Source organism: Bufo gargarizans, chromosome 4 (assembly GCF_014858855.1).
Source record: "Bufo gargarizans isolate SCDJY-AF-19 chromosome 4, ASM1485885v1, whole genome shotgun sequence".
NCBI lineage: Eukaryota > Metazoa > Chordata > Amphibia > Anura > Bufonidae > Bufo > Bufo gargarizans.
In genome coordinates, this window is record NC_058083.1 from 425,867,597 (window position 1) to 425,885,378 (window position 17,782).

Below are 17,782 nucleotides of genomic sequence, written 5' to 3' on the forward strand. Positions count from 1 at the left end.
TAGCTGACTTTAGATATGGTCCTTAACATGCTAAAAAAATATTCAAAGTGAACAAGGCCCCAGGTCCAGATGGATTACACCCTACTGTTCTAAACGAGCCCACGTTCAGTTATTGATTTGCCACGGTTCATAAAATGTACAGATTCTATAATGACAGGCATTGTACCAAGAGAATGACTAATGTTGTGCCCATTTTCAAAAAGGGTACTAGGTCTTAATCAGGAAATTCTAGACCAGTACGCTTAACATCCATAGTGGGAAAAATGTTTGAAGGCTTTCAATGGGACTATATACAGGATTATGTAACAGTCAATAATATAAGTGATAGCCAACATAGTTTTACTAAGAAAAGAATCTGTCAAACTAACAAGATTTGTTTTTATGAGGTCGTGAGAAGTGAAAATTGGCTTCATGATCGTATCCAAATATTTGTGGTCAATGATTCCTACAATGAATGGTCCCCAGTTATAAGTGGTGTATCCCAAGGATCTGTGTTGGGTCCACTATTATTTAACTTAATCATTAATCATTAAAAAGCTGAACCCGGACATATCCCCATTTTCACCCAGCTAGCCCCGCTGACTTGAGCATCGGAGCAGTTCATGCTCCGATGCTCTCATTTGCCCTGCGCCGAATCGCGCAGGACAAAGGCATTTTGTGGAGTTCCAGTGACATACCGGGCTTCCCTTAGGGCTGCCAGGCAAAGGCTTCTGCTCATCAGTGAGCCCGGTGACGTCACCAGCACTGATGGGCGGGCTTTAGTGCTGCCCTAGCGTGTAAAATGGCTAGGGCAGCACTAAAGCCTGCCCATCATAGCCAATGATGTCACCGAACACACTGCTGGGCGGAATCCTCCTCCCGGCAGTGTGTTATTGTACATTAAAGAGCCCTTACCCTGCGTAGGGCAAGGGAGAGCATCGGAGCATGAACTGCTCCGACGCTCAAGTCAGAGGGACTGCCTTAGTGAAATTATGGGTATGTCCAGGTGCCATTTCTATTTTTGCAGCTGACAAACTTTGTAATACGGCCCAGTCTATGGAAAAATTTAATAAAGGTACAAGCTGACTTGGACAAACTTGCGGTTTGGGCCTCCACTTGGCAAATGAGGTTCAATATAGATAAATATTTTTTGGCAGCAGATATCCGATTTATGTTTTGAGATGCGGTCTCGCACACATTGGGCCATCCACTCTAAACATGTGCTACCATAACTAAGGTATGTAACCTTTGACCACCAATGCACTCCTAGGCAACTCAAATACATATTAGAAGCGCTATACCAATACCACTATGCCTAAATCTATATGCTTGCTGTTTTTTACCTTGTGCTTGTCCCCTCAACGTGCCTTCCATACATACTAGAAACGCTGCGCTATCCACATCTATCACTTTGAACTTATCCACCATGCCTGATTTTGTAAATCTGTTATCGCCCACCCTGTGGCTGTCCCCTTCAACATTCACAACTACATATGCCTTCAACACATGCTTTACCTATAGTCCATAAAACAGGGCACCGAGCAATAATATTGCACCTCTAGGACTACAATGCATTTAGCCATCTATGTCCTCTTCATACAATTGTCTGATGGTTCAGTTATTATCTACTTATTTCCATATTGAACTTACAGGGACTACCCTCCCTGGTCGTTCCGAGATGGCTCCAAGTCCACCATTCCGGGATACCTCATACAATTTCATTAATCTTCTGCTGACAATATAAATATGCTTTGTTTCTTGCACCAATCATGTTATATTCTCTGCATAATAAGCATGTTATATTCCACCTTATACACACACTTTGTATCATTTTGTCATTACTGAACCTTAAATTAATTCAAATTTTTATGTTTCAATTTTCTGTACTAAAATCATGCCGTGAACAAGATCTGACTATAGAGCGAAACGTTGGCCAGTGGCTATAATGTTATTTAGATTAACTCCAATAGAGGTCAAAACCCCAAAATGTCATGTATGGAAAAAACTATAAACCCCTATAACTGAACCAAACACCATACGAAATAATCCACAAGAAAACTTTATTGTTATACATACATCCAATAAATAAAATATGATAAAAAAAAAAACATATATTGAGAAAGTGCAAGAGTGTGGGGAAGAGTATATCCCCTCCAACCACGGGACTGGGTACAATTAAATAATGCAGCTGTACAGCCTATGTGGACTACTGCCACATGCCCATGATAGAAACATAGAATGTGTCGGCAGATAAGAACCATTTGGCCCATCTAGTCTGCCCAATATACTGATTACTATGAATAGCCCCTGGCCCTATCTTATATGAAGGATGGCCTTATAGCTACCCCATGCAACTCCTTCACTGTATTTGCAGCTACCACTTCTGCAGGAAGGCTATTCCATGCATCCACTACTCTCTCAGTAAAGTAATACTTCCTGATATTACTTTTAAACCTTTGCCCCTTTAATTTAAAACCATATCCTCTTGTAGCAGTTTTTCTTCTTTTAACCCCTTAAGGACACAGCCTTTTTACACCTTAGGACCAGACCATTTTTTGCAAATCTGACCAGTGTCACTTTAAGTGCTGATAACTTTAAAACGCTTTGACTTATCCAGGCCGTTCTGAGATTGTTTTTTCGTCACATATTGTACTTCATGACACTGGTGAAATGAAGTCAAAAAAATATTTTTTTTCCACCAAAAAATACCTAATTTAACAAATTTTTGGAAAAATTAGCAAATTTCAAAGTTTCAGTTTCTCTACTTCTGTAATACATAGTAATACCCCCAAAAATTGTGATGACTTTACATTCCCCATATGTCTACTTTATGTTTGAATTGTTTTGGGAATGATATTTTATTTTTTGGGGATGTTATAAGGCTTAGAAGTTTAGAAGCAAATCTTGAAATTTTTCAGCAATTTACAAAAACGACATTTTTAGGGACCAGTTCAGGTCTGAAGTCACTTTGCGAGGCTTACATAATAGAAACCACCCAAAAATGACCCCATCTAAGAAACTACACCCCTCAAGGTATTCAAAACTGATTTTACATACGTTGTTAACCCTTTAGGTGTTGCACAAGAGTTATTGGCAAATGGGGATGAAATTTGAGAATTTCTTTTTTTTGTCAAATTTTTTATTTTAACCCATTTTTTCCACTAACAAAGCAAGGGTTAACAGCCAAACAAGACTGTATCTTTATTACCCTGACTCTGCCGTTTACAGAAACACCCAATATGTGGCCGTAAACTACTGTACGGCCACACAGCGGGGCATAGAGTGAAAGGTGCGCCGTTTGGTTTTTGGAGGGCTGATTTTTATGGACTGGTTTATTTACACCATGTCCCATTTGAAGACCCCTGATGCACCCCTAGAGTAGAAACTCCCTAAAAGTGACCCCATCTAAGAAACTACACCCCTCAAGGTATTCAAAACTGATTTTACATACGTCGTTAACCCTTTAGGTGTTGCACAAGAGTTATTGGCAAATGGGGATGAAATTGGAAAATTTCATTTTTTTGCCTTATTTTCCATTTTAACCCATGTTTTCTACTAACAAAGCAAGGGTTAACAGCCAAACAAGACTGTATCTTTATTACCCTGACTCTGCCGTTTACAGAAACACCCAATATGTGGCCGTACACTACTGTACGGCCACACAGCGGGGCGTAGAGTGAAAGGTGCGCCGTTTGGTTTTTGGAGGGCTGATTTTTATGGACCGGTTTATTTACACCGTGTCCTGTTTCAACCCCCCTGATGCACCCCTGGAGTCGAAACTCCCTAAAAGTGACCCCATTTTGGAAACTACGGGATAAGGTGGCATTTTTTGGGGGAGTATTTTTAGGGTAAATATAATTTTTGGTTGCTCTATATTACATTTTTGTGAGGCAAGGTTACCAAAAATTGAAATTCTGATATTTCATCTCCATTTGCCATTAACTGTTGAGGAACACCTAAAGGGTTAATAAAGTTTGTATAATCATTTTTGAATACCTTGAGGGGTGTAGTTTCTTAGATGGGGTCAATTTTAGGGAGTTTTTACTCTAGGGGGGCATCAGGGGGGCTTCAAAAGGGATATGGTGTCAATAAAAAAGGCCATCAAAATCGGCCTTCCAGAAACCATGTCGGTCCTTTCCTTTTGCAGCCTCCCTTTTACGGATACAGCAGCTTACGACCACAAATGTGGCGTTTCTGTAAACTGCAGTATCAGGGTAATAAATTTTAACTTTTGTTTGGTTGTTAACCCTTGTTTTGTTACCGAAAAAAACGGACTGAAATGGAAAAGTGCCAAAAATAGCGGTTTTGGCACAGTTTTTTTTTTTTTTTTTTAACCGTGTTAATCTGGGTAGTTAGGTCATGGGATATTGTTATAGAGGAGATTCTTACGGACGCGGCAATATCTAATAAGTCTACTTTTTTTTTACAATTATTTAGGTTTTTGACTATATTATCTTTTTTGATACAACATTTTTTTTGGGTATCTCTAAAGTCTAAGTGTCATTTTTTTTATTTTCTTTTAGCCAATTATCTTATGTGGGGGCTCATTTTTGCGGGATGAGCGGACGGTTTTATTGGCACTATTCTGGGGGCTATATGACTTTTTGATCGCTTGCTATTAAACTTTTTGTTATGTAAGGTGACAAAAAAAAAATTTTTTTGCACCTATTTTTTTTTTTTTTTTTACTGTGTTAATCTGGGGGGTTGGGTCATGGGGTATTTTTATAGAGGAGATTCTTACGGACGTGGCGATACCTAATAAGTCAACTTTTTTTTTACAATTATTTAGGTTTTAGACTATATTATCCTTTTTGATACCCTAAAAAAATTTTTGTATCTCTAAAGTCTAAGAGTCATTTTCTATTTTTTTTTTTTATCTGATTATCTTATGTGGGGGCTCATTTTTTGCGGGATGAGATGACGGTTTTATTGGCACTAATTTGGGGGCTATATGACTTTTTGATCGCTTGCTATTAAACTTTTTATTATGTAAGGTGACAAAAAAAAAACTTTTTTTGCACCTTTTTATTTTTTTCTGGACCGTGTTAATCTGGGGGGTTAGGTCATGGGGCATTTTTATAGAGGAGATTATTACCGATGCGGCAATACCCATGTCTACTTTTAATAAATTATTTTAGTTTTTTTGGGTGTCTCAAGTCTGAGAACCATTTTTTTTTATCCGATGTCAGTGCTAAATTGGGATATAAATTTAGTACTCCATGGAAGTGTGATACTCCCTGAAGCAACCGTCAATGCAGAGGCCCGGATGATCGGGGCATGTGTCGCACTGAGTAGTCGTGTCCTTCCGTATCCCCCTCCTGCGACACACTCTGCACTTTTTTTGGGTTCGTCCCTTCTTTCCAGTATGGGGGACCACACCTGGAAAGTGTTGGCCAGGGACGATCCGGGCGCCTACAGTTCCCGAGGTACTCCGGCCTGCTCTTTCCCGGTCCGAAAAGATCAGGGCCTTGAGGACTGCCTCATAGAACTGGAGGAATGTCCCTGTGCTGCCAGCGCTTCGGGATAGTACAAAAGAGTTGTACATGGCAACCTGTACCAAGTAGACCGCAACTTTTTTGTACCATGCCCGGGTTTTGCGCATGGCGTTATATGGCTTGAGGACTTGATCCGAGAGATCAACTCCTCCCATATACCGATTGTAGGCGACGATACAATCGGGCTTGAGGACCGTTGCCGCGGTACCTCGCACAGGGACAGGGGTGATGCCGTTACCATGAATTGTGGACAGCATAAGGACATCCCTCTTGTCCTTATACCTGACCAGCAACAGGTTTCCAGTGGTAAGGGCACGGGTCTCACCCCTGGGGATAGGTACCTGGAGGGGGTGGGCAGGGAGGCCGCGTTGATTTTTCCGCACGGTCCCACAAGCGGACGTGGATCTGGCGGCAAGGGACTGGAACAAGGGGATACTGGTATAAAAGTTATCCACGTACAAGTGGTAACCCTTATCCAGCAGTGGGTGCATAAGGTCCCACACAAGTTTCCCGGTAACACCCAGAGTGGGGGGACATTCTGGGGGTTGAATCCGGGAATCTCGCCCCTCGTATATACGAAATTTGTAAGTGTACCCTGAGGTACTCTCACAAATTTTGTATAGCTTCACGCCATACCTCACACGCTTGGAAGGCACATACTGGCGGAAAATGAGTCTCCCCTTGAACGCAATGAGAGACTCATCAACCACGACCTCCCTTCCAGGTACATAGGCCTCCATGAATTTGGCCCCAAAGTGATCGATGACCGGCCGTATCTTGTACAGACGTCATGGGCAGGATCACCTCGGGGTGGACATGCTGCATTATCGGAATAATGCAGACATTTCCGGATGGCCTCAAACCGGGAGCGTGTCATAACCGTACTGTAAAGTGGGGTCTGATATAGGACGTCCCCACTCCAGTACAGCCTGGCACTGGGTTTCTTGACCAGGCCCATATGCAGCACGAGGCCCCAAAATGTCCTCATTTCGGCTGCACTGACCGGCGTCCAGCCACCGGGCCTGGCCAAAAAGGAGCCCGGGTGTTGAGCGACGAACTGTTGGGCGTACAGATTCGTCTGCTCCACCATCAGATTTACCAGTGGGTCACTGAAAAAATGACAAAAAAAGTCATATTCAGTGTAGCCCACTGTGGAAATCTGGATTCCTGATTGGCCTACGAAATCAGGAATCACGGGCTCGTATCGCTCTGGGCTACACCAGACAAGTTCACCGGCAGGGTGCTCCGGTGGATTTAACTGGTGGGCCGGGAAACCAGTACGAGCCCCAGAGCTGCTCGTACTAGTGTGGGCCACAGGGTCCCTAACATGGCGGTCCCCTTGCTCCGCCTGGCGGCGTCTCCGCCGCCTTGGGGGCTCATCATCATCGCTAGATGATGAGGAGGATGCGGATGACAACAGGAATGTGGGGTCATCCTCATCCTCACTGGGACTCTCGGACTCGGAGGCAAGCTGGGCGTATGCCTCCTCGGCCGAGAACGTCCGGCGGGCCATAGGGGAGTGTGTGTCTGCGTGTATATGTGCGTGTGTGTAACTCTTTATTTGGTGTGCGTGTGTGAGGGGGCACGGGTGTTCACGAACTCACCCTAAAACTAACAGAAAAAATAAATAAACTAACTAAAAAAAGGGCAAAAAAGTGAGGAAAAAAAATTAAAAACTGCTGATCAACCGTCCGAAGTTGATCAGCGGTGGGGTGTGCGATGCGCTAACAGTGGCCGGACGCTAAGTGCCGGTCATAGTCAGCGAACAAAAAAAAAAAAAAAAAAAGGTGGGGGGGGGGGGGGCAAGTGGCAGGGGGAGGGGGGCAAGTGGCAGCACCCCTGGGGGGTCTAGGGTCACACAGCTGTGCTGTGGACCCCAGACACCCTAACTGGGGTGATGCAATAAAAGTTCAAAAAAACTACCTTTCCCTTTTTTTTCCCTGCCTATCCCAAACTTTCCCTAGCTGTCCCTATGTACCTGATGGGGTGCTGGGGGAAGAGATCGGGTCCTGGGGGGCACAGATCGGGGTGCAGGCAGCGGTGGCAGACACGTGCAGGCAGCTCCTCTCTCCTCCGGCGCCGGAACACAAAAGGAGGAGGAGAGGGGCGCCTGCCTCTTTTGAATCTGCCGCCGGACCGCCCACAGACCAATCAGAAAGCGATCCTGAGTGGTGATGTCACCATCACCACTCAGGATCGCTGGATGGTGATTGGTGGAGTGAAATCACACCACCATCACCATCCTGTTCCGGGTTATCGGGTCTTCAGAGACCCGAATAACCCGGAAACGCAGAAAACCGCAGGTCTGAATTGACCTGCGGTTTTCTGCGATCGCATACATGGGGGGGGTCACCGGATCCCCCGACGCATTTGCCCCAAGTGCTTGCTCAATGATTTGAGCAGGCACGGGGTTCCGATCGCCGCCGGCCGCGCGGCGGTGATTGAAAATGCACAGGGCGTACATGTACGCCCTGTGTCCTTAAGTACCAGGGCACAAGGGCGTACCTGTACGCCCTGTGTCCTTAAGGGGTTAAATATTCTCTCCTCTTTTACATTGTTGATTCCCTTTATGTATTTAAAAAGTTTCTATCATATCCCCTCTGTCTCGTCTTTCTTCCAAGCTATACATGTTAAGGTCCTTGAATCTTTCCTGGTAAGTTTTATCCTGCAATCCATGTACCAGTTTAGTAGCTCTTCTCTAAAAACTCTCTCCAAAGTATCAATATCCTTGTGGAGATATGGTCTCCAGTACTGCGCACAATACTCCAAAGGAGGTCTCACTAGTGCTCTGTAGAGCGGCATGAGCACCTCCCTCTTTCTACTGGTAATGCCTCTCCCTATACACCCAAGCATTCTGCTAGCATTTCCTGCTACTCTATGACATTGTCTGCCTACCTTTAAGTCTTCTGAAACAATGACCCCTAAATCCCTCTCAGATTCTGAGGTTAGGACTGTATCACCAATTTTATATTCTGCTCTTGGGTTTTTACGCCCCAGGTGCACTATCTTGCACTTATCAACATGACATTTTAGTTGCCAGATTTTTGACCATTCCTCTAGTTTTCCTAAATCCTTTTCCATTTGGTGTAACATCAACCCTGTTACAAATCTTTGTGTCATCAGCAAAGAGACACCTTACCATCGAGGCATTCTGCAATTTTGCTGATAAAGATATTAAACAATATGGGTCCCAGAACAGATCCCTGAGGTACCCCACTGGTACCAAGACCATGGTCTGAATATACTCCATTGACTACAACCCTCTGTTGTCTGTCCTTCAGCCACTGCCTAATCCATTCAACAATATGGGAGTTCAAGCCCAAAGACTGCACTTTATCGATAAGCCGTCTATGTGGGACAGTATCAAAGGCCTTACTAAAGTCTAGATAAGCGATGTCTACTGCACCTTCGCCATTATTTTAGTTTTAAATGGGTACTAGAGCAGGCATCCTCAAACTGCGGCCCTCCAACAGCTGGAGGGCCGCAGTTCAAGGATGTCTGTACTAGAGAATTGGACAAATTTCATGTGATGTCTTTCATTCATGACAGATTAAATATAAAAGAGGATATTAACGTTTCGGTACCTGAAATGGGTAATATTGCGGAATATGTAAATGATATTTGGTCTGATGAGTTGAGATTTGCTGGTTATTGCTATCGCATTGCTGACATTAAAACAAAGAAGGATAAAGATCTACTTGTGTTCCGATCATGGCCAGAATTTCTTTATCCGATTTGTGAATTGGCAGAACAATTAAACAAAGCAGAGCTTAAAAAAAAAAAAAAAAAAAAAAAAAAAAAAAAACTGATAAAGTTGAACAATTACAAAGAGATAAATGGGTTTGAAATGGAGTCTCCCGAAATTTCTGCTCAAATGGAGCAATTGTCTGCCAAAACGTCAAAATATTGTGACAGAACCAAAATAGAGAAATGATTCAGGCTCTAAAAAGGGGATTTGGATCAAGTTTCTAGTGAAGTAAAGAGTCAAAATCTGATCTGGAAAAAGAATGTGAAAGGCTGTATAATGCCAATATAAGTTTGCAGAGAGTTAAATAGCCAGGATCCAGCATCTCTGCCATTCAGACAGGAAAAACATGCCAGCAGAACAAAAGTTAAACCTTCCATGTGGAGGTCAGAGGTAGAAAGCGATTACAGTATCCCCTCTGAAAAAGGCCGCAAGCACACAGCTGTTGTGCCGCCATTCCGTGCAGTGGGCCGGACCCATTCAACTTGAGATAGGACATGTCATTTATTTGCGGTGCGGAACAACGGAAAGAAACACCACGGAAGCACTCCGTAGTGCTTCCAGTGTTCGGTTACTTGACTCCGTTCCGCATCTCCGGAATAGCGGACCCATTCAAGTGTGTCACAAAGTCTATCAGCCTATGGTTGACACAACAAAAGTTATCAAGTTTTTAAAAGAAACTGTGGGTTTATTCACTAAAAAAGTATCGCCTTCCATAATTAATCATATAGAAACCTATGAGGAGGCAATGAGGACACTACATTTAGAATGTGACAAGCAGAACATTTAATACATTTCCTGGGTGTTTGAGGCAAAGAACAGGTATTTCTTGAATTCCATTCATGATATGGGCATATAGATACCTGTTCAGAGGGCGTGTTGAAATAAAGGCACAGTTTGGTCCCTATCGGTCAGCTACTGCTTCGAGGAGAGCCATGTCTACCCTGAAATGTCGGCCGAATCAGAGTCCCAGGGAATTTTTGTCTGTTCTCAAAAATGCCTATAGCCTGGCTGCGAGACATCCCAATTTTTTAAAGCCATGAATTCATCCAGCTGTTTTATGATGCGCTGCCCTATAAAAAAAATAATAATAATATTCTGGCCCTGGATTACCATCCCAGAAAAACTCTGGACTGGCCGCTGACAGTACCACTCTGTATGCCGCTCTACAAAATAGCGATGAGTCCCAACATAGATTAAAAAAACCAAATTAGGAAATAGCTGAGATTCACATAAAAAGGTAACAGGGACAGTTTGAGGCTCCCAGAAGGAGTTATGCTGAAGTTGTAAAAAGCTCCCGGCCTCCCCATCCAAATAAAGCTAAACCTAGACCAGATAATAAGGTACCAAATGTTAATATAAGCTCAGATAAAAAGAATCATTTTGTAAATAGGCAGTTCCATCCTTTCAGAAGATACCAGATAAATTATGTCAGGAGAGTCCCATGTGGCCCAGAAAGGGTTAAAAATTTCTCTGAATCAGAAGGTTCTGGTCTCAAGAGTCTAAATTCCAAAATCAACCTCAAAAGGGTTATGGGAAAAATAGAGCTAATATCCATGACCGAATGGATCAGATCCAGAGCCAGTTTGGAGTATTGATGCAAAGGATCGACGATTTACCCAAAGCTCTTACGGCTAATCCCAAAAATTCTTTAGGGGTAGCCACTCCCCAATTATAAATGTGGATTAGCAGGTAAGAGTGTCAACTCCTGCAAATGCTAATGATTCAAGTGTATGGAAAAGTGAGCAAAATAACAAGTGTCAGTATCCCTGAAAGGAATTTAACCCTTCCAATGGCAAAGGGGAGGGGCGACAGGTTTGTGATTCCATCTTGCAGCCTACAGTCTTCAGCTGTGCAGAGGATGACGGGCACTCCTGCTTGTGAAAAAAAGGAAGGGGGGTTACTGGTGAGAATGCCTGCAGAGCAGGAAAGCAGTTTCACTTCTCATTCAAAATATTTGTGTTCCTTACATAAAATTGAATAATATTTTATTAAAGTGGAACTGTTTGAGAATTTCCCGCAAATATTGGCTTTGATGGATACAGGTAGCCAAGCGACCTTATTATCCCAAAACTATTTCAACTACAGGATTTATCTTCTGAGAAGTGTTATTTAAAAAGTTTTACCGCTAACCTGCTAAGTGTTTCAGGTACCGCCCTAAAAGGTCTTAGGTAAAGCTTGGCTGGATTTCAAGGTGTGAAATAAAGTAATTAGCCATTCCACATTGATAGTGGATATGCCCTCTGATCGCGTAATTATCGGCATTGATAGCCTTAAAAGATTAAATCTTATTGTTGATTTTATTAATAAGGTTATCTGGTCCCAAGTGAGAATGCCCATTAATTATGACCATTCCCAATCCTATCACAGTCTGTGTAACTGCCATGTGATTGGAATAGTCAGGTTCCAGATGTCTCCTTCTTACAAGCCACCTCAACCTCCACGGCAGGTGGACAGGAGGACAGGAGGACAACACCATATGTGTATCTCCTGAAAGAGTTAGAGATGTTTGCTTGGAAGGTAATGTTCTCACAATTCAACTCCATCCAGAAACTATTGACTCTACTGGGTTCAGTGGTCATAAACAATTCCTAGTAGTGATTGAAAAGGTGAATGAGGAGGTGTTCTTCCCTAGGGAGGACTAAAAGGGCTAAACTGAATTTATGCCAAGAGAACAGTTATGTTAGTAGGAACCTACTAAAACAAATGGCCAATCCTAAAGTAATTAGGTATCCAAATCCTCAGGATAATTGGGTCCATGAGTTGGATAATGACTGACAGTCATAATGTAATTGCGAAATGCATGTTATCCATTTCTATTGGGGGTAAATCAGCTCCTCATTTATTTCTGGTACTTAATGAGCCACGATATCCCATTTACATAGGCAACCATATATTACATTGTTTTGCTATACACATGGATATGGTGAACTTCACATTGTGGACTAGATTAAAAGGAAATCCAGATGATTTTATGAAGGAATATGAAGCCCTCAAATCAACTCAGATACTGCCATAAGCAGTAAGTGTATTAGTACCACAAGATGTTATCCCTCCAGGTACTAATAATTTCCTGTTACGGATTCAGGTATCAAAAGGCCAAAAGTTAAAGAATACTGATGCCTTAACCCCTTAAGTACCCTGCCATTTTTCACCTTGAGGACGTGGTCATTTTTTGCAAATCTGACATGCGTCACTTTATATGGTAATAACTTTGGAACATCACACATTGTCCTTCATAACAGTGGTAAATTTGAGTTAAAATATTTCATTTTTAATTTAAAAAAATACCAAATTTACCAAAAATTTTGAATTTTTTTTCATTTTCTACATTTCTATTTCTCTGCTTTTAAAACAGATAGCAATACCTCCTAAAATAGTTTACTTTACATTCCCCATAGGTCTACATCATGTTTGGATCTTTTTGTAAATGACATTCACTGGTCACACAGCTCCCCAAACATAGCACTAAGGGCGGGCTATGGATGTGTTTAGGAGTACTGAAGGAAGAAGGGCAGGCTAATCCACAGCTTTGATCTCCTCAGCACTAGAGAAGGAGAATTACAAGTATCTCTGTTCTTATCAACAGTGTGTTTAATCACAGTGACCATTTAACTGCAGGACGCAGGATGAGATTGTTCATCCAAGTGCATTAAGTACCTGCAAGTTAGGACCAGCATTCTCATCCAAGGTCCTGAACGTGTTAATATGCAATGATTAGGGATTTCAGTAAATCCTACACCCATGGTGAAATTACAACCCTTCAAAACCCAAATCATTGTTAATAGTATGCCAAATGAGGTCCACTTGTTTAAAGACACTATAATTGGTCTGGCTTTAGATTCGGATTATTATACCTTTGGGTTTCAAAATGTCAATATTTGTCGAATACCTGAATCATATCTCACTGAGGAGCAATTGGTTGAACAAACATTCTATTCTTCACCGCCAGTTCAATTTATCCTTTTCATCCTGAAGGTACCTGCACGGTGGAGGAATCCTCCCTCATCTCTGATCATACACTTAATGTGCAGGAAGCCAAGAAATATCCTGAGTTTGCCGATAAGGCTGGGAAGTCAAGTCATGACCTTACTGACAGGCTTGAAGAAGCCTAAGAAATAAGTCAACCTGAAGTTTTTCCAGTGTTCCTGGACATGGTACAGCAGCAAATATCCTTAGCCGATGGATGCTCTAATGATCTAAAGCGCCAAACAATTAAAAGAAGTTCTCTTGAAGTTCAAGGATATCTTTGCTAAAGATTCCTATGATTATGGTCTAAGATATTCACACTAATAGAATTCAGACTGATCCAACGGGACCTCCTGTTTATATATAGCAACATCATCTTCCACTAGCATGTTATGATTCGCTAGCGGAAATAAGGAATCTCCAGGAAAGAGGTATAAGATCGGTGCACAGTTTTTAGAATAATCCTATTCTTGGTATCCTTCAACGGAATAGTCAAAGGCGTTTATGAGCTGATCACAGACAGCTCAACGAGTATATATGTCCGGCTGGCCCGTGCCATATATCGACTAATGCTTGGTACAAATGCAAGGCGCCAAAATCTTTACCACACTGCTCAGGGATATTGTACCATCAAGGTAGGTCCTGAAGACCAATATAAATTAGCATTTAGCTTTTGTAAGGATCAGTTTGCATGGACTAGACTACTATTTGGTTATATAAACTCAGGTCATGAATTTGCTGTGTTTTTACATCAAGCTATGCCTAATGCCACTGAAAGAGGAAATTTTACGTTGATGATATTTTGTTGACGAGTACCTCATTTAAACATGTCCAGGAGATTAGGCATGTGCTTAATCAGTTGAGAGGCAGGGGTTAAAATCTCATTACAGAAAGCCCAATGGTGTCGTACCAAGGTCAACTTCCTGGGACATGAGGTTACTTTCAAAGGCCTAAATCACCACAAGAAGAAGATGAAGAATGTGGTGAAGTCTAAAACACCTACCAATGTCAGTGAAAACTGCCAGAAAACTGTAAATATCAAATGATGAGAGCATGCATTTATAATCTCGATTTCTTTAATAGAAAAGAGTGACAGTCTGAACCAAGATTATGACGACAACCTTGGTGCCCAGTTTAGGACTGAACCTGACAGCGAACCGGGTCCTTCCTCAGGGGTTATGTTAACAGATGTTCCGGGATTTCATTAACGGATAAGAAGATTTTATCTTAGAAAAATTTTGTGAAGTTTAGATCCAAGGATATCCATTTAATGGAACGAATAATAATCTTTTTTATTTATATTAGCGCCACAATATTCTGCAGCACTTTACAAGTTCATAGGGTTCATATACAAAACAAAAATAACTGGATAATATACAACTGAAACACTAGCAGTCAGGGCCCTGCTCGCAAGAGCTTACAATCTATGAGGAACTACAATATATCACATTTCCAGTTGGGAGAGGTACAATAATGGTATATTGCGCATGTGAACAGAGCTCACAACAATGATGATGAGTTCCGTTCTAACCTGCATGCCAAGGCCATTGGACACAGGATCCGTGTGATCATGTACCTTTCCAGGATCTAAATTTTTTTATATAAATAAAAGACTAAATATGGAAAGGATGATGGACGGAGTTCCGGGAAAGACAGTAGTGCTCGCTTATCCGTGTGGTTGGAAAGTGAGAGAGAGACTTCCTTCACATTAAAAATATATTTTGGCGGACATGACATTTCTTCTGACATTTTTCCCAGTTATGTCTAAAGTTGGACACTTGACTAACAGGGGAAAGGGAAGGAGGGATTTGTCAGATATATTAAGCAGAAAAGGAATCCATATTGTGAAGGAATACACAGATCACACTGCAGATTCGTATATGAATCTTAAGGTAACCATCTTATCTGGTTTCTAAAAGGTCAAAGCGAGTTGAATTTCTCAAGACAGAAAAATGTAAGTGAACAATTAGTAATGTTTGCATAAACATTTCCCAGGTCATAAAATTGAGGGGGAAAGTAGAGATAGATACCATTAAAATGTTTCGTGCATTAAAAACAATGGACTGAATGTGCTAAGATTTTTTTTCCCCCCCATTTCCAATAAATAGAAGGGGATAACTTTTATATTTACAGATGTAGCAGGGTTAACACACAAACTCTTAACAAATTTCTTAACTCATCGTGTTATCTTGAAACAAAAGCCATTGAAAAGCAATTAAAGGTGTATGCAAACACATCTCATGAAGCATGTGTGTTAACTCTACTACATCTGTATTATTAGGATTATAATTGTTACCAATTGATTGCATAGTGATATTATATGCATTAGGTTTAAGTTGAGTACAATCCTGTAATCAAAATAGATTCTTTGGTAAGGTTTACAATATAGTCCCTGAGTATGTGAAAACATTTGAAGTTAATTAACTCCTGGCTCAAGATTGTGTAGATAAGAAATTTGGGAAGAGTTTCTTTAAAACTCGTATATTTTTTAAGTAGACTGGATGTCTGACAGTAGTAAGGTTAAATGTCATTCTTATCTATATTTATAACATGGTCCTAGATTTAGGTCAGAGGTTATCTTTTACAAAATTAAAAGAAAATAGAGTTGATTTGTAATTACACCAACTCTTACATAGAACCCTTGGGGTAGAGTTGAGGTAAGAAAAAGGCGATGATAAAATACAAAGTGATGTCATAATCACGTGGAAGACCAAGTCAAGTCCCTTTTTAGGAAAGAGATAAAAGATGGTATGAGGGACAACAGAGGGGAACATCAGATCGATCCATCAGATTAATCCAGGAAAGCCACGAAGACACCCAAGAGAAGAAAGATCAGAAGGAAAATAAAATCTGATTTAATCTTACTTCACAATTTAACCTTGACGCTGATTTCTTCCAGACAGATTCTCTGGTATAGTATACATTTTGTCTGTATATTAGGCAACTGATTAGCCATATACACACCTATGTGAACCCTTTGGAATTATATGGGTTTCTGCACAAATTGGTCATAAAATGTGATCTGATCTTCATCTAAGTCACAACAATAGACAATCACAGTCTGCTAAAACTAATAACACACAAAGAATTACATGTTACTAGGTTTTTATTGAACACACCATGTAAACATTCACAGTGCAGGTGGAAAAAGTATGTGAACCCCTAGACTGATGACATCTCCAAGAGCTAATTGGAGTGAGACGTCAGCCAACTGCCCTACCCTATTAAAAAAAAAAAACACCAGTTCTGGGTTTGCTTTTCACAAGAAGTACTGCCTGATGTAAATGATGCCTCACACAAAAGAGCTCTCAGAAGACCTACGATTAAGAATTGTTGACTTGCATAAAGCTGGACAGGGTTATAAAAGTATCTCCAAAAGCCTTGCTGTTCATCAGTCCACAGTAAGACAAAATTGTCTATAAATTGAGAAAGTTCAGCACTGCTGCTACTCTCCCTAGGAGTGGCCGTCCTGTAAAGATGACTGCAAGAGCACAGCGCAGACTGCTCAATGAGGTGAAGAAGAATCCTAGAGTGTCAGCTAAAGACTTACAAAAGTCTCTGGCATATGCTAACATCTCTGTTAGCGAATCTACGATACGTAAAACACTAAGCAAGAATGGATTTCATGGGAGGATACCACAGAGAAAGCCACTGCTGTCCAAAAAAACATTGCTGCAAGTTTACAGTTTGCACAAGAGCACCAGGATGTTCCACAGCATTACTGGCAAAATATTTTGTTAACAAATGAAACCAAAGTTGAGTTTGGAAGAAACACACAACACTATGTGTGGAGAAAAAAAGAGGCACAGCACACCAACATCAAAACCTCATCCCAACTGTGGGGGCATCATGGTTTGGGGTTGCTTTTCTGCGTCAGGGCCTGGACGGATTGCCATCATCGAAGGAAAAATTCCCAAGTTTATCAAGACATTTTGCAGGAGAACTTAAGGCCATCTGTCGACCAGCTGAAGCTCAACAGAAGATGGGTGTTGCAACAGGACAACGACCCAAAGCATAGAAGTAAATCAACAGACTGGCCTAAACAGAAGAAAATACGCCTTCAGGAGTGGCCCAGTCAGAGTCCTGACCTCAACCCAATTGAGATGCTGTGGCATGACCTCAAGAAAGCGATTCACACCAGACATCCCAAGAATATTGCTGAACTGAAACCGTTCTGTAAAGAGAAATGGTCAAGAATGACTCCTGACCGTTGTGCAAGTCTGATCTGCAACTACAGGAAACGTTTGGTTAAAGTTATTGCTGCCAAAGGAGGTTCAACCAGTTATTGAATCCAAGGGTTCACATACTTTTTCCACCTGCAATGTGAATGTTTACATGGTGTGTTCAATAAAAACATACGGTAATAACATTTAATTCTTTGTGTGTTATTAGTTTAAGCAGATTTTGATAGTCTATTGTTGTGACATTTTATGACCAATTTGTGCAGAAATCCCTATCATTCCAAAGGGTTCACATACTTTTTCTTGCAACTGTATTTATAAAAATAGACCATATTGTCCTTTATAGGATCTAGATTTATTAGAGATAATTGTACCTGCGGCATCAATTGTGCCCTTTTTAATCTAGGGAGCTA

General features: G+C 41.3%; 1 protein-coding gene across 12 annotated transcripts in view; it reads right to left on the reverse strand.

Moving 5' to 3' along the window:
* Positions 1-17,782, reverse strand: part of AFDN (afadin, adherens junction formation factor) — a 296,787-nt gene that overhangs the window by 87,695 nt on the left and 191,310 nt on the right. The window lies entirely within an intron of this gene.